This window comes from Physcomitrium patens, chromosome 20 (genome assembly GCF_059467195.1).
Source record: "Physcomitrium patens ecotype Gransden chromosome 20, ASM5946719v1, whole genome shotgun sequence".
NCBI classification, from domain to species: domain Eukaryota; kingdom Viridiplantae; phylum Streptophyta; class Bryopsida; order Funariales; family Funariaceae; genus Physcomitrium; species Physcomitrium patens.
The window spans coordinates 14,547,617-14,561,659 of NC_143429.1; the positions used below are offsets into that span (position 1 = coordinate 14,547,617).

Consider the following 14,043-nt stretch of genomic DNA (forward strand, 5'->3'; position numbering starts at 1 on the left):
CTTACCTCAAGACTAGTGGTGATTTCAAAATCTCCTTTAGACCATGTATGGCTAGCCTTTATTTTTTCTCCTATTTGAACTTAGTTCTTTTTTTGAAGATATGGTAATGGTTCAGCTATATGAGCAAAATGAAGAATCCAAATCTGATAGAAGATACAAGCTTCTAAAAACCTCCTTACTTTAATCATGCTACTTCATGCTTTCATCCTAAAAATAGCATCAATCTATCATATCTTCTACATAAGTGTCCAACTACCACAATCTCATCAATTCCAAATTTAGAATTCTATGAGTAATTTTTTCTTCCCTCACTTAAGTTCAATTTGATTCAATTGTAACTTGGATTAAAATTCAATATTAATCAAGGTGGGCATTTAAATCATAAATATAAAAATAAATAAATAAAAATAAAAATAAAAATAAAAATAAATAAATGATATAATAATCATAATTAATTAATTAAACACAAAAATCAAGTATATTATTTGTTATATTTTTAAACATTATTGATCAAGTAAACCTTAAAAAGAAATTAATTTGTTTGACTTAAATGTTTAAAAATATAAAAAATCAAGTATAATATTAATCAATGATAATAAAAAAAATTAAGAACTAATATAATAGATTAGGTGCTAAAAGAATGTGATTAGAGGATGATTAGAGAGGAAATAATAACATACCTTGAGTATGTCAAATTGAAGGCAGCCACCCTTGCTACTAAAACAATTCACCAAAAATTCCTTGAGACTTTAATGTACGTGATTTTTGGTGTAATCAAGACTAATTCAAGTATGCTTCTATGTTCTCAAATCTTGTAGCAATATGATCAAAAATGCATGAGATATGGTTTTTTTAAGTAGAGCTACTTGGGTTACCTTGGCAACACATCCCTTCTACTTAAAAATTCACTAAAAGTTGGTTAATAATTTAAAATTACCAATTATAATTTTTTCTAAAACTAAAATTAGTGACTATTTTTTATAAAAGAAATTTAATGAAAAAAATTTAGTAGGTTTTAAGCTACGTTTTTTCAAATTTAATTGTTCTAAACTGCTAAGGCAATAGATCCATCCTCACTTTAAAATTCATCAAAAAAAATTTATAACTTGAAAGTTTGTGATTCAAATTTTTTAATAAATAAAAATTTAAATTCTATTTATAAAAGTAAGTCACATTAAATTTGAATTAGATATCATTGAATTACATATTTTTAAATTTGATGCTTTTATGCAGCCAAAGGTAATAGATCTTTTGCCTCTTGAAAATTCGCCAAAAGATTTGTCCAAGCTTCAAATTACTTGTGGCTTACATCATTAAAAAGTTGATAAATAGAAGAAGAAGAATGCCAAATATTACTCAAAAGCATATAAAATTGAGTGACTGAAGAAGAAAATATCAAGGCGATGACAAGATGAGAGAAAATTCCTTCAATTAAAACCTCAGAAATAGTTTAGCAAGGCTTCATTTTACGAAAGAGAGAAGAGAGAAAAAGAGCTTGACGACCCAAGCCCTCTTAACCAGGTAGAAGGATGCCCAAAAGTGGTACCCACATCTCCACCATCAAAATCAAAAAATCCCTAACCAAGATCAAGGGTCCTCAATTACTCTAAGCCTATATCCAATTTTAAGGCTATAAATACCTATAACTCAAAAATTAACATCTTTTTGATAAAAATAATACCACCAATATTTCTAAAACATATTTTTATTCCTAGGTTGACTATTCACAAGCCCAAATTTTAGTTCTAAACCATAAAAATTAATTAATTTGCTAATTTAGTTGTAAATTTTAATTATAATTTTAATTTTAATTAGTCTACTTGGAGATCAACAAGAATTCTTGTCATCAAAGCCATCAATAATGCCATTCTTCAATTTAAACTCCTTTAAACATAAATTCTTAGCAAATCCAAGATCCAATTGTAATTTGGCCTTGAATTAATACACCTAAGATATTTTATTTTATTTTATTTTTCTAATTTTCAATTCCAAATAGTAATTAAAATCACTAAGAGGGAAATTCCACCATAAAAGTTAGCTCATCTCCAAATTCTAAAAATCATCATTAATTTAATAATTAGACTTTATATTTTTAAATCATTTAAATTGTGGCATGAAATTTAAGCTTAAAAAAAAATTTAAAAATTTAATTAGAAGATAGAGCAATTAGACTTAAGAAATTTTTTAACCATAGTCAAATCAAAAATTAGCTTAAGATTGAAAACTAAGATTTTGGATTAATTCAAGATATAATTTTTAAGATTTAGCAGAGAAATTCTACTAAAATTTAAATTTTAGTACTAAAAGAGAATTTAGACCAAATCAAGAAAAAAAAATCATAGATCTTCTAAACTTATTTTAAAGTTTTTAATAATTATCAATCTAATAATTAGAAGTATCTACCTAATTAATAATCTAAAAATATAAATAAAGTCATGATTAATCAAAAAAAGAATTTAGATCTATAAGTTAATCATATTAGCATTAAAATTAATAAAAATATTTCTAAAATCACAAAAGTGATTATAACTAATCATTTCACATTTTAATTGTATTCACAACTAGTCAATGGATAAGGTTAGATCTACTTCTTCAAGCCTCTTCAAAATCTTTTCTACATCTTCAATGTGATCTTTCAAAAATCTCCTACATCTATCAATATCCAAATGTCAAGTCTCAAGCCTCCTCTTTACAACTCTTGATAGGTATATCATCCACAAAAAGAATAGTCTTTTCAAGTATAAAATCCCTCAAGGTTTTGTTCATGATATTTTACATATGAACTATTGAATTATTGACATTTTGAGGCAAAGTCCACATCTTCATAAGTTTCAATAGAGTCTTCATGGTTGTAAAATCTCTATTTTTTGATACAAGATAAAATTAATCATAATCAGAATAAAGATCTCCAATAGAATAGATGGCATATCTTGTAAAAGTCTTAGCAACTTCATCCACAATCATTTCCTATCCCTTATTCTTGATTGCCACCTTTGTTGGTTGGCTACATGTCTTGAATGAATCTCAAAGCTCCAAATTTCTTTGATACTATAAATCATCAATTAGAGTATAGAGCCATAGATGGTTCAAGTATTTTTATTTTCATTTTTTTCTTCAACACACTCATCAACTTAAGTAGTAAGGCTTTTTGTACAAGAATTGGCTTCAAATCTCAAGTCACATGTAGAATAATAAAAATAATCATTGATGCAACAACCTTTGGACTAATACATCTAATTTCATCTAGTAAAGAGGCAAAAGCCTTATCATACCTAGAAATCATGTTTCAGAATATTTTTTTTAAGAATCTTTCTAAAACTCACTCCTTTCAATTTTTAGCTTAGTCAATGTCTCTTTTGTAAAATTGTGTCCAATCCTTCTTGTTTTCCTTAATTCAAGCTCTTTTTTAGCCTTTTCAATATAATCTTTAGAGTCTGGTGGCAGTTGTATAGCCATTGGCTTCACCTTCTTTGTCACAATCTTATACTTGGTATTCATCATTGCTTGAATTTCCAAGCCATAACTCTCAATCAACTTTGTATCAGTAGCTATTTTTAATATTTCTTCATATAGTCCTCTTGAATGAATCTCTACTATTATATTAATAAATGTAATGCTTATTCCTTACAAAGTCTTTGAAACTTATAAAATTTTATTTGAAAATCTTTTTTCTCCAATAATTGTAGAAATAGATTAAGCACTCAAAATCATATCAATTTTTTAAAATTTTTCTATAATCTTCTTAATTGATCTTCTATATTAAGAATCTAAATCTTTAATCTTTTGAAAATTTACACATCTATCTTCTGTCAAATTCTAAAATTTATAATTACTTCTCTATACACAGGAGCATGCTATAGTACATGATTTCATTGAACATGTGGCACTTCATGTTTTACATGTGCAATCTATAAATCCAAAAAATTATCGTGCTTATAGTCCATGAAAGTTTCTCTAAGTTGATTTCTATGCTTCTTGTCATCTAGCCTTATTGTGAGAAATTAGATTGACCTCTTGCCATCATGGCTACAAATCTTGGCATACTGTGATCCATCATCCAATGCCTTTGTCTCCATCCTTATTGCAATGATATATGATTACCACAAAATGATTGGATAACTTCCATTATTTTGTACAAAAATATTTTTCTCTACTTTTACATCACAAATTTTGATGCCCATTATTGGACATGCTCTATAAAGGCTACATCTTTTATCATTAGTAGCTTTCAATATCCATCTATGATTGATGTCAATTTTCCACTTATCCTTTTCATAAATCTTTCTAGACAAGATATTGATCTCAAAGCCATGATCCACCAATGCTAGAGTTGGATCTTTAAGGCCTCTAATCTTTACACGTATCTCAATAATAGCTCTTGTCCAAAATAGATGAATATAAGTTATCAAAGCTTTACAATTATTCCTCTATAGCTTAATAACCTCACACTCAGATACCTTCACCTCTATTATAACTCTTTGTACTTAGTTCTTGCTGGTATTGGTATTCACATTTATGTTAGCTACTGCTTCATATAAAAATATTTATAGCACTTCATCCTCTATTTTATTACATAAATCTTCATCTATAATTTCAACTTTTATTTTTATAATCTTATCATAAATAACTCCATACTTTTTATTTTGATTACTATTATCCATATTATCATATTTTAAGGCAAAAATGTGTACAATCTCTTAATTTTCTTCTTTTTCATTAAAATATCTCACATACTTGCCATTAATGTTTCACCTATCATTTGCTTTTTTTTCTTAATAACATCAATGATGAACTCATGAAAACCTTTTTTGGCAATATCAAGAGCTTTCTTCAAGGTAAATTCAATCTTAGCATTCAAAATATTCTCTTTTAAGATGCTTTGCAAGTCAATTAAGGATTCAATATGAGATTGAAGTTTATAGGCTAGTACCTTATTTTTTCTCTTAGTGTTGTCTTCTGCCTCTTTGTCCTTGCTACTATCTATTCTTTCCTGCCACTTCTCCTTTTAAGATGAAACCTTAGTTGTTAGATGTGAAGCAAAGGCTTGGCCTCTTGCTTCTATCTTATATTCGCTATTGATCCTTCTCTTAGAGTAGTGTTTCTTCTACTTAGAACCTTTTTCTTGTTGGTTGGCTCTATTACCTCAACTTCTTGACTAATTTTGCTTCTCTTGATCTCCACTATTACATCATAGGATTCTTTCTCTCTATACTCATTCACCAAATAGGTCTTGATGGTAGTCTTGATGAATTGGATCATCCTATTCAGTTAATCCTTTAATAGCTTGAATTCCCTTCATTATTTCTTCTATAGATACATGTATAGAGGTTTCTACCTTGATGTATTCAACCTCAATAGTATAAGTCTCTACTTGTTTATTAAGTGAAGATATTTTCTTCTCTAATCTATCTTCCATCAATTTTTTTATGCCTCTTCTCTCATAATCAATCTCTAAAGGCTTATTTATTGCAACATCTTTGATTTTACCTTCTTTGAAGGTAATAATGCCATTCTTTATAATATTTTTATATAATCTATAGTCACCATATTTGTAATTTGGATCATTACATCAAATGTACTTCACTACAAATTCCTTTGATCTTTCAATTAGTTATAAAGATGCTTGACCTTGTACCTTTCTTCTCAGTAATTATTTCTATATTTAATTTTTTTATGCTCCTCATCAATTCATCAAGAGTTTCTTCATCTACATTCTTAATTCTTAAAGAGCTTGATGGAGTAAGAGTGAGCAAAGTTGTTGTTGGAGCTTTTATACCATTCATTGTTGTAGCGTCCATCCTTGCCCAAATCCTCCAAATTTCATATGTTGTTTAGCAATGAAGCTCCTTGCCTCCTCCAACCTTTCTTTGATCAATAATAAAACTACCTTGTACTATTCCATCTTGAAGAAAGAGAAGCAATCTATCCTCTATCATCTCATGTACAGCTTGTAAGAAATAACTTTCATTTCCTCACTTATAAAAGGTACTTCTTATATAATAGGAGTTGCTCAAATTTTTTCTAAAACTCCTTCAGCAACTTATTTGGTCCAATATATTTACTTGGTTGTTACTCTATTCAATGAAGGAAACTTCTTCTAGTCATTTCTACACTGACCTCATCAAAGTAAATATCTCTCAATTTCTTTTCAAATCTAGTCCATGTTTTTACATTAATACTCCCATGTAGTTTCATCCTTTCTTTGATCTGTGGGACAATTACTAAATCAAAGGTCTCAATCATCCTATCTTTTGAAATTTGATAGATTTTTATTTTATAAATATAGATCCTCAAAAATTTAGTGATATTCTTTCCATCAAATCTCTCACTTTGTGAATAACATCTTTCAATGCTCTGGTGGCTCTTTTCAAAGTTGCATTAGTAACTTGTTGGTCCATGAATATTTGCATGGACCTTAAAAATTTATTTGCAAGATTCTGACCACTTCCATTATTTGAGCCTCTTTATTTTGTATCTCCTATCTTGATTTGTTGAGAAATTAGTACCTTTAGGCTCTCGTAGTAGAAGCACCAAATAATGTTGTAGTAGAGAGAGTTGCCTCCAAAAAGATGTGGACTTTTGATTGCGACTAAATGTTCAAATAAGTTGCAAAATTATAAAACACAAATATGATTTATAGCTTATCTTTAAGAAGACAACTACATCAAATATACAAGTTTAGGATGCACAAGAATACCCAAGATGTCACTAGATATCCTAAAATCACTTCTATTCCATGGAAATTCCTTTTATATATGTAACACTTAATAACTTCTAATTTGACTATTCAATTGGGTTCAAAATTTTCTACTGGTTAACTTATATCTTTAACTACCTCTATACAAAAAAACATCCATAAATTCATTATAAGTCTTTGAATATTACCTAATTCTAGCAGGAGCTAAACGAGTCAATTTCTAAGCACCTATACACTAATTCCCTCATATCTCAAAAATCCAAAGTTCAAATACTATGAATTTTTTATATGGAACTTTTTAACATAATCATCTATATTTTTGGAAATATTTAACCAAATATTCGTCCAAAAATTCAAGTTATGGCAAAAATTGAAACCTCGATTAAAAACAACTCACTTACAAATCCTAGTTTTTAGTACTAACTTCCAACAACTTTCTCTCTTTTGTTATAGATTGGAATGTATTGATGTTTTCATATAAAATTTAGATCTTTAAGTCAGCTCTAATCTCACTTTTTAATTCTTGAAAGCTTTCTTATAACTCTCTATATGCTTAAAAGAATAATATTAGGTACCAAAAATACACCCTAACTTCAAACAATCATAACTCTTTCATTATTACTCCAAATTACACATTTTTTTCATTTAAGTTCTAGCCCAAAATACAAGTTTTTCAAATCCAGCTTTTACACTTTGAATGGATCATCTTCTTTCAAATGGTCTACCTTATCTGGAATGGATCATCTAAAAGTTGTTCTAAATTCTAGTGTAGTCCCAGTTAATATCTCAAAGCCCATTGGGCATGTCTTCTAACTAATAGAAATGAAGTCCTTGGTTACTTAACTTATCGACCTATATGGAATGGTCTTGGAGTCAAAATACTATACCTATGATTCCAAAGCCTCTCTAAATTTTTTAGTAATAAATCATAGAATATCTATTTTTAATTATTAAATTTAAACTATAAACTTAAATAAATTAGATAAGTATTTTATTTTATCTTTATATTTTATTTATTTATTTATATTTATATTTATATTATATTATATAATTTTTTTTTAATCATAATCCAAATTTTCATGATATTTCTCTTATTTTTATATATTTTTCTACTTTTTAGCATGACACTTATTTGGTTGCAGTCTCTAGTTCTATCTTAAAGTACATACCTCAATCAGATGGTATGCCTCTAGGTAAGTCAATTGAAAAGACATCTTGATAGTCACATATGAATTGTTCTATTCCTTCTATTCCTTTGACTTTTTTTTTCACCATTGAGATAAGATTTGAAACAACTATATATATAAGTTGCTTATGCCGTATTTGCTTCTTCAGAAAGGTTATTCTTACCTATAAGTTCTTAGCCAAAGATTGTTTTGTTATCCCACTTAATGCAAGGGCATGAAGAATCACCATGCATCTTCTATCTTTGAAAGAGATTGTCCTTATTAGTCAATCAACATGTTTATTTTCTACCTCTAGCCATGACATACCAAAGATAACATCATATCCAAGCTTTGTTACTCTAAACTTATCTCTCAAGGCATAGGTGTCATTTAGCCTTAAGATTTCTTCTTCACTTATCTTGTTCAACGCGTTTTCTTAGTCATTTCTAAGTATCTTCTTTGATAACTATTATTTTAATCCCAAGGTCGTTGGCAATTATTGTCAAGATGCAAATTTTTATAGAGCTACAATGTACAAGCACTCAACATGGCTATTCTCTTAGTCGATCTTTCTCACAGTTGTTCAAGGCATTGTTGTTTGTCTTTGAGAAACAACAATTATCTCTAGTACTGGCCTTCAATGCCTTTTTTAGAAAGCTCCATATTCTTACTCTACTTCTTCATTAACTTGGTGGCCTTCAAGTTTATAAATCCATTGTGATTTGTTGATGCTTGAACTTTGATATTTTGGACAATATCTAATTTGATGGTTTGGCTTTGATAATAAAAGTACAATCTCTTTTGCGCTAATAATTGACATCTCTGCAGTATCAATGGTCCTTGTAAAGTATCAATCTCTATTAGCATTGGTTGTTGTCCCATAGTATTAGCTAGTGGCATAAGATTCCATACTATAAGTTGTACTCTATAATTTTTGAAATTTATACCCTCAATTTTTTCTTCAATGATAACTACCTCTTTAAATATTTGTAGATTCTTTAATTCTACTTCTTACTGGACCACATGTTTCAACCCTCATATAAATCAATTTATTATCTCTACCTCTAAAACATTCTCAATTTAAAAACATATAAACTTAAATCGAGAGACATAATCTTGTACCAACTTGAATTGTGTAAGGTTAGCCAACTATTTGTATGCTAACTTCTTTACAGTAATGGATGGAAATTGATTCCTAAGCTAGATCATAAACTCTTCTAAATCACCAAATTTGCCTTGAGCTCAATAGTTTTGAATTTAATATTGCCACCAAATAGATGCTACACCTTTCAAATAACTAGAAATATATATAATTTCTTTATTAGTCTTTACTCTAGATAATTAGAAGTACTATTACATGCTGAAGAGCCATTAGCATACATCTTCTTACCTTGAGGTCCTTCAGTATGTATTGGGCTTACTCAATTTCAACCTAACAAATATCAATTTCTTTGTTTTAGAAGCTTCTATTTGCCCTTGTAGAATAGCTATCTGGCATAGGAGGTATTGTATTTGAGTCTCCATTTGGGATTGCTCCACTATATCTCTTATGCTGCAATGTCTTTATTAAACCTTTGCTATTGTAATGCCTTCTTTCCTTCCAATTGACTTCTTAAAGTAGCTCATTGTAGCCCCAAAATAATACCTGATGTGATCACAACAATTGACTTCCAATTAAATGGTGGCTTTCAACATACTACCAAAGAATAGACTAACACTCGCTCTAATACCAATGAAATAGGATCAAATTTTCTAAGAACTAAAATCTTATCAAATCTATAACAAAAAAGATCTCGATACAACATAAGACCAAGCATATTAAAACAAAACTGAAAGTAATTAAACGAAATAGAATATGAAAGACAAGAGTTAATAAAAAAAAATAGAACCAAAAAAAACCAAATAAAATCAAACAAAATGGAACAAGAAAAATAAACTTTACTGAGAGAAAGATTTTGAAGCCATATTTGACCAAATGCCCAAATAGCCTTAGCTAGTCTTATTTATACTTTATCCAACTATCTTAGAACTTTTTAGAATTTTACTAATGGTAGGTTCTACTAAGATAACTACCTTTATAGAAGATTTTAGAAGTAGGTCCTACCATAATAACCACCCTAAGCCTTTTTAGAAGGTTCTGTAGTGGATCATACATAAACCACCACCTTAACCTTAATTCTAGAAACTTCTCAAACATAACCTCAACTACATATTTCTATATATAAATAATACAAATATCCTATCCATGCCCTATTATACTTCACTTTATTAATATGAGCCATGAAGCCTTCTCATTTGTTCTATCTTGCAAGTGGAGAATTTCTTCCTTGTGAAGATGATATTGGATAAGTTCTTGCTCTAATATATATTATAAAGAATCTTCTATGCTTCTACTGGTCTTTTGTAAGAAATAATATGAAAAAAATTAGCTTCATCCAAATTGGTGAAAATTATGCCAAAAACCTTTTTTTCACATCTTTTAAAGTCTTTTTTCTAACAGTGAAAAACTTATCATAACAAGGAATAAATTATAATCAGGAGAGTCCATTCCACAATGTAGTGAAAAACTTATCATAATAAGGAATAAATTATAATCATGAGAGTCCATTCCACAATGTAGCAGAGAGTGAGTTCTAAAGCATAAATTAATATCAAGCATTCACCTTAAAAGAACATTTTAGCAAGCTAATCCAATCACAAATCCTGATTCTTGTGCAAAAATCACAAGTATGAATCTACCAATTCTCCATTGTGAAACTTGCAGGGAAAACTCAACAAACCCTGAAGCAAAAGAGAAGGCCACATACATTTCTTGTTAATGCCACAAGAAATGACAAAAACGAAGCAAATCCGAAACACACACACACCGAAATCTCATTAATATAAGAAGATAGGATCTAATCATGGCGACATAGAATCAACCATGCAAACAATCTCAATAACAAAATTCCGAAACTCGTCCGTCTCTAGTCATAATAAGAATAAACCAAACTAGACGTGCCTCTTCCAATCCAATAATCGTCCCCTATTAAAATGACATTGAACTCAAAGTAATCTTTCAACGTAGAACCAAATCGACTGTTATCAGAAAAAATGGACAGGAAGACACACGAGACGCAATAAGGAAAATTTTACAATGCTAAAGACCAGCTTCGCAACATGATTGCGGACTTGCTCGTCTGACCACACACGCACATTCGCCGCTTGAAGCCCTGAAATGCGATCTCTCGAGCAACATGGGAAGACTCCTAGTCCCCACAAACAAGGGTCAAAGCAATGTTCCCGACCTTTGTTCCCGATCTTTCATACTCATAATGCACTTACTCGTAATATACTAGCTTCACAATTCTTATTCTTTTCACATATTATTTATTTAAATTCTCTCAAAGATCTTCTTTGATATTCTTATACTGTGAAAATCCTCCTTACTGAAGAGCAAAAGATTAATCTCTTGGGGATGGATCACCGTGGATCTGTAAATTGAGCCGCGAACTGACGCATCGTGACGCGTCCCTAAAACCGTGCGTCATTTGGTGACTGGAGCGGAAGTCGAGGCGACTAGAGTCCCCCCCCCCCCCCCCCAACCAAACTCCTGCAGAAACTTACAAGATTCCGCCTGTATGTACAACAAGATTTGTGTCAAAATTAGAGCGGAAGCATTGAATGGTGCAACATCGAGAATTGCCCTAAACCCTGACGCCAGATTCAGATTCTGGAGTGGAGATGTGATCTCTGGCCATCAGCCAATTTCATTTCTAATGTCAGATTTGCACATGTCAGTGATTGCAACACGACAGATTCTGGGTTAACGCCTGCACAAGCTATTTACTAGCAGTGGCTATGGAATTGTATTCATGTGGATATTGTCAATGTCTGACGAGCTTCCAGCTTTAGAAGTCTACGTTTTCGTTACTATGTGACAGCTTTGTGGTTGGAACGTGACAGAATTGTGTGTAGATGTCCATGAGCTCTTCACTGTTGGTTTCATACTATACATGGAAGATTTTGTAATTATAGTCAATTTCTTGAGATTGTTTAGGGTCAAACCTTTGTGCGGCGGGGTTTGAAATGAAGATACTTGGATTCTCGTTGATATGTGTCATGCTGTTGTCCTTGGAGGGGTTTGCACATGGAGCGGCGAGGAAAAGATCGCTCCAAAGTCTGAAGTTTCAAGCATTGAATTTCTCTCCGGAGAGTTCTGATTGGGATCGAGTTCGCGATCGGCATCTGATCGGGTCAGGTTTAGGTTCAGGGTTTAGGTGAACCCTGAACCTAAACCTGAACCAATTCCCTCTTTGGACCTCGAGCAGTGATTGGCTAGTCATGGTGTAAGGACTTACGGACTATCAGGTGAATCCATGAGTCGTGAAATTACTCTGAATCCGTCACAAAGTTGGACAATGTTCTATTATTTTTAAAACATTTATCCAGGCAGATTGAGAATTCGTCACCTACCTGTGTTTCTCAGCTCTTTTTAGACTTTCAATCTCACGTACAGCTTTGGAGCTGTTGCCAATCCTTTTTGACTCCCCGATCACACTTTTGTCGTTTAAAGCACATGCATCTGTGGGCTTCATTCATCCTTTCATCCAACCGAATTCGCGTTTCCTACAACTCATACCTACTCTCCTGAAGCTCCGAGACAAGCACTAAAGCAAAGGATCAATTCAGGCCATTGTGAGAGGTGTTGACTCCAAGTTGAACGTCGCAACCGCAGCCACTCTAGACCGAAAAGAAAGTTTTCTCTGCAAAAGTTGACAGAAAAACACCAACAGTTCACCTCAATCAGTCAAGTCTAATTTGGAAAGGGAAAATACGGGTAGGTGGGATTGAAGTCAATGAAATCAGCTATCGTTATCGTCGCATTTTTCATGTATCGTGGTGGGTTTGAATATTTCATGTATCGCTATCGTGGCATCTCATGTACCGGTACCGTAGCTTTGATTGCTTTCAGTGAAGGCCATTAACCCAATTCTATAAGTTCCGACCTGAAGTCGCTGCGAGGACCGTCACGACGAGTGCATAACTCTCGCTCTGATTTGAGCAGGGACCGTTCGCTTCATGTATTCAGACAGTTGAAGGGGATTCTAGTTGTCGACCCTCTTCGAATCTCCAATCAAGGACAGACGAATCCGACCTCACAGTGGAGATCCAGCTCGATCTACAGCACACGTCGCTGAACCAAAACTGTAAGTATCACTCAAGGCTGCAGAACCCCCCGCAGCACACTCCAGGAAGAAGTTTTCAAAGGATTGTGTGCTGTTGATTTGGTGTAGAGGAGCTGCTGCTGCAGCAGCAGCAGCGATCATGTTGAGCGTGGTGGAGTTTGTGTCCTCGGCCGTCGAGGAGTTTTCTTCGCATGTCGCAAAGCATTTGATTGGCTGCCTCGGTATCTCCGTCGTCGAGGGATACTATGATCTAGCAAAAGGTCATTCCTCCTCATCTTGTACAAAATTCCCTCTTTGAAATGAAGGAAACGCCGAGTCTGTGCCTTGACACCAACATCGTTGCGCTTCATGGTTTTGCATTGAATTCCAGATTTGCTCTGCAGATTGCGAAGCGGTTAGATCTCCACAATTGCTGATACAAGAGCAGATTTGAAGGAAGTGTGTGCACTAAAACGGTGTCAAAATTGAAGCTTTGGTTTGCGACTTCACAGCTTGTTCATGAATGTTTAGTTATTGTAGGTCAAACGTAGAGGTGTGATGGGGATTGTGCACTTACTTGTTATTCCAATGGTGGAGTGGATTTAAAAAGATAATTGGCTAATTTTTATTTTTACTTTTATTTTATTTTGTTCTCACATACATGATGCTGGATGACTCTATGGAGTTCTTCAAGTTGGCCTAAGAAGTTACCACTAATTTATTTGTTACATGAAACAAACAGATAAAATTAGAAGAATGATAGAATTTTTTGAAAGATATGTAGCATGCTTATGTGTACACATAATTTAATTTCTAAAAAGTCAATTTGTTATTGAATTTAATAAGTTTTTATATTTTTAACAATAATTTTATCAATTGTAAATTTGATAGTATTAATTGCAAATAAATTTGATTGTGAAGATGTGGATGTATATGAAATTGGTTATAAATATCTATTGTAGAATTAAATATTCTTGCAGATATTTTTGATATGATTAATCAACTTTAGAGGTTGTCATGTAATGTGGTATTG

General features: G+C 31.7%; 1 long non-coding RNA gene across 1 annotated transcript; it reads left to right on the forward strand.

Moving 5' to 3' along the window:
- The first annotated feature begins 12,881 nt into the window (after window positions 1-12,881).
- LOC112273113 (uncharacterized) lies at window positions 12,882-13,655 on the forward strand. The gene is made up of 2 exons (XR_002966908.3): window positions 12,882-13,291; window positions 13,415-13,655. It is a non-coding gene; the product is annotated as an uncharacterized LOC112273113 (long non-coding RNA).
- The last annotated feature ends 388 nt before the right edge of the window (window positions 13,656-14,043 follow it).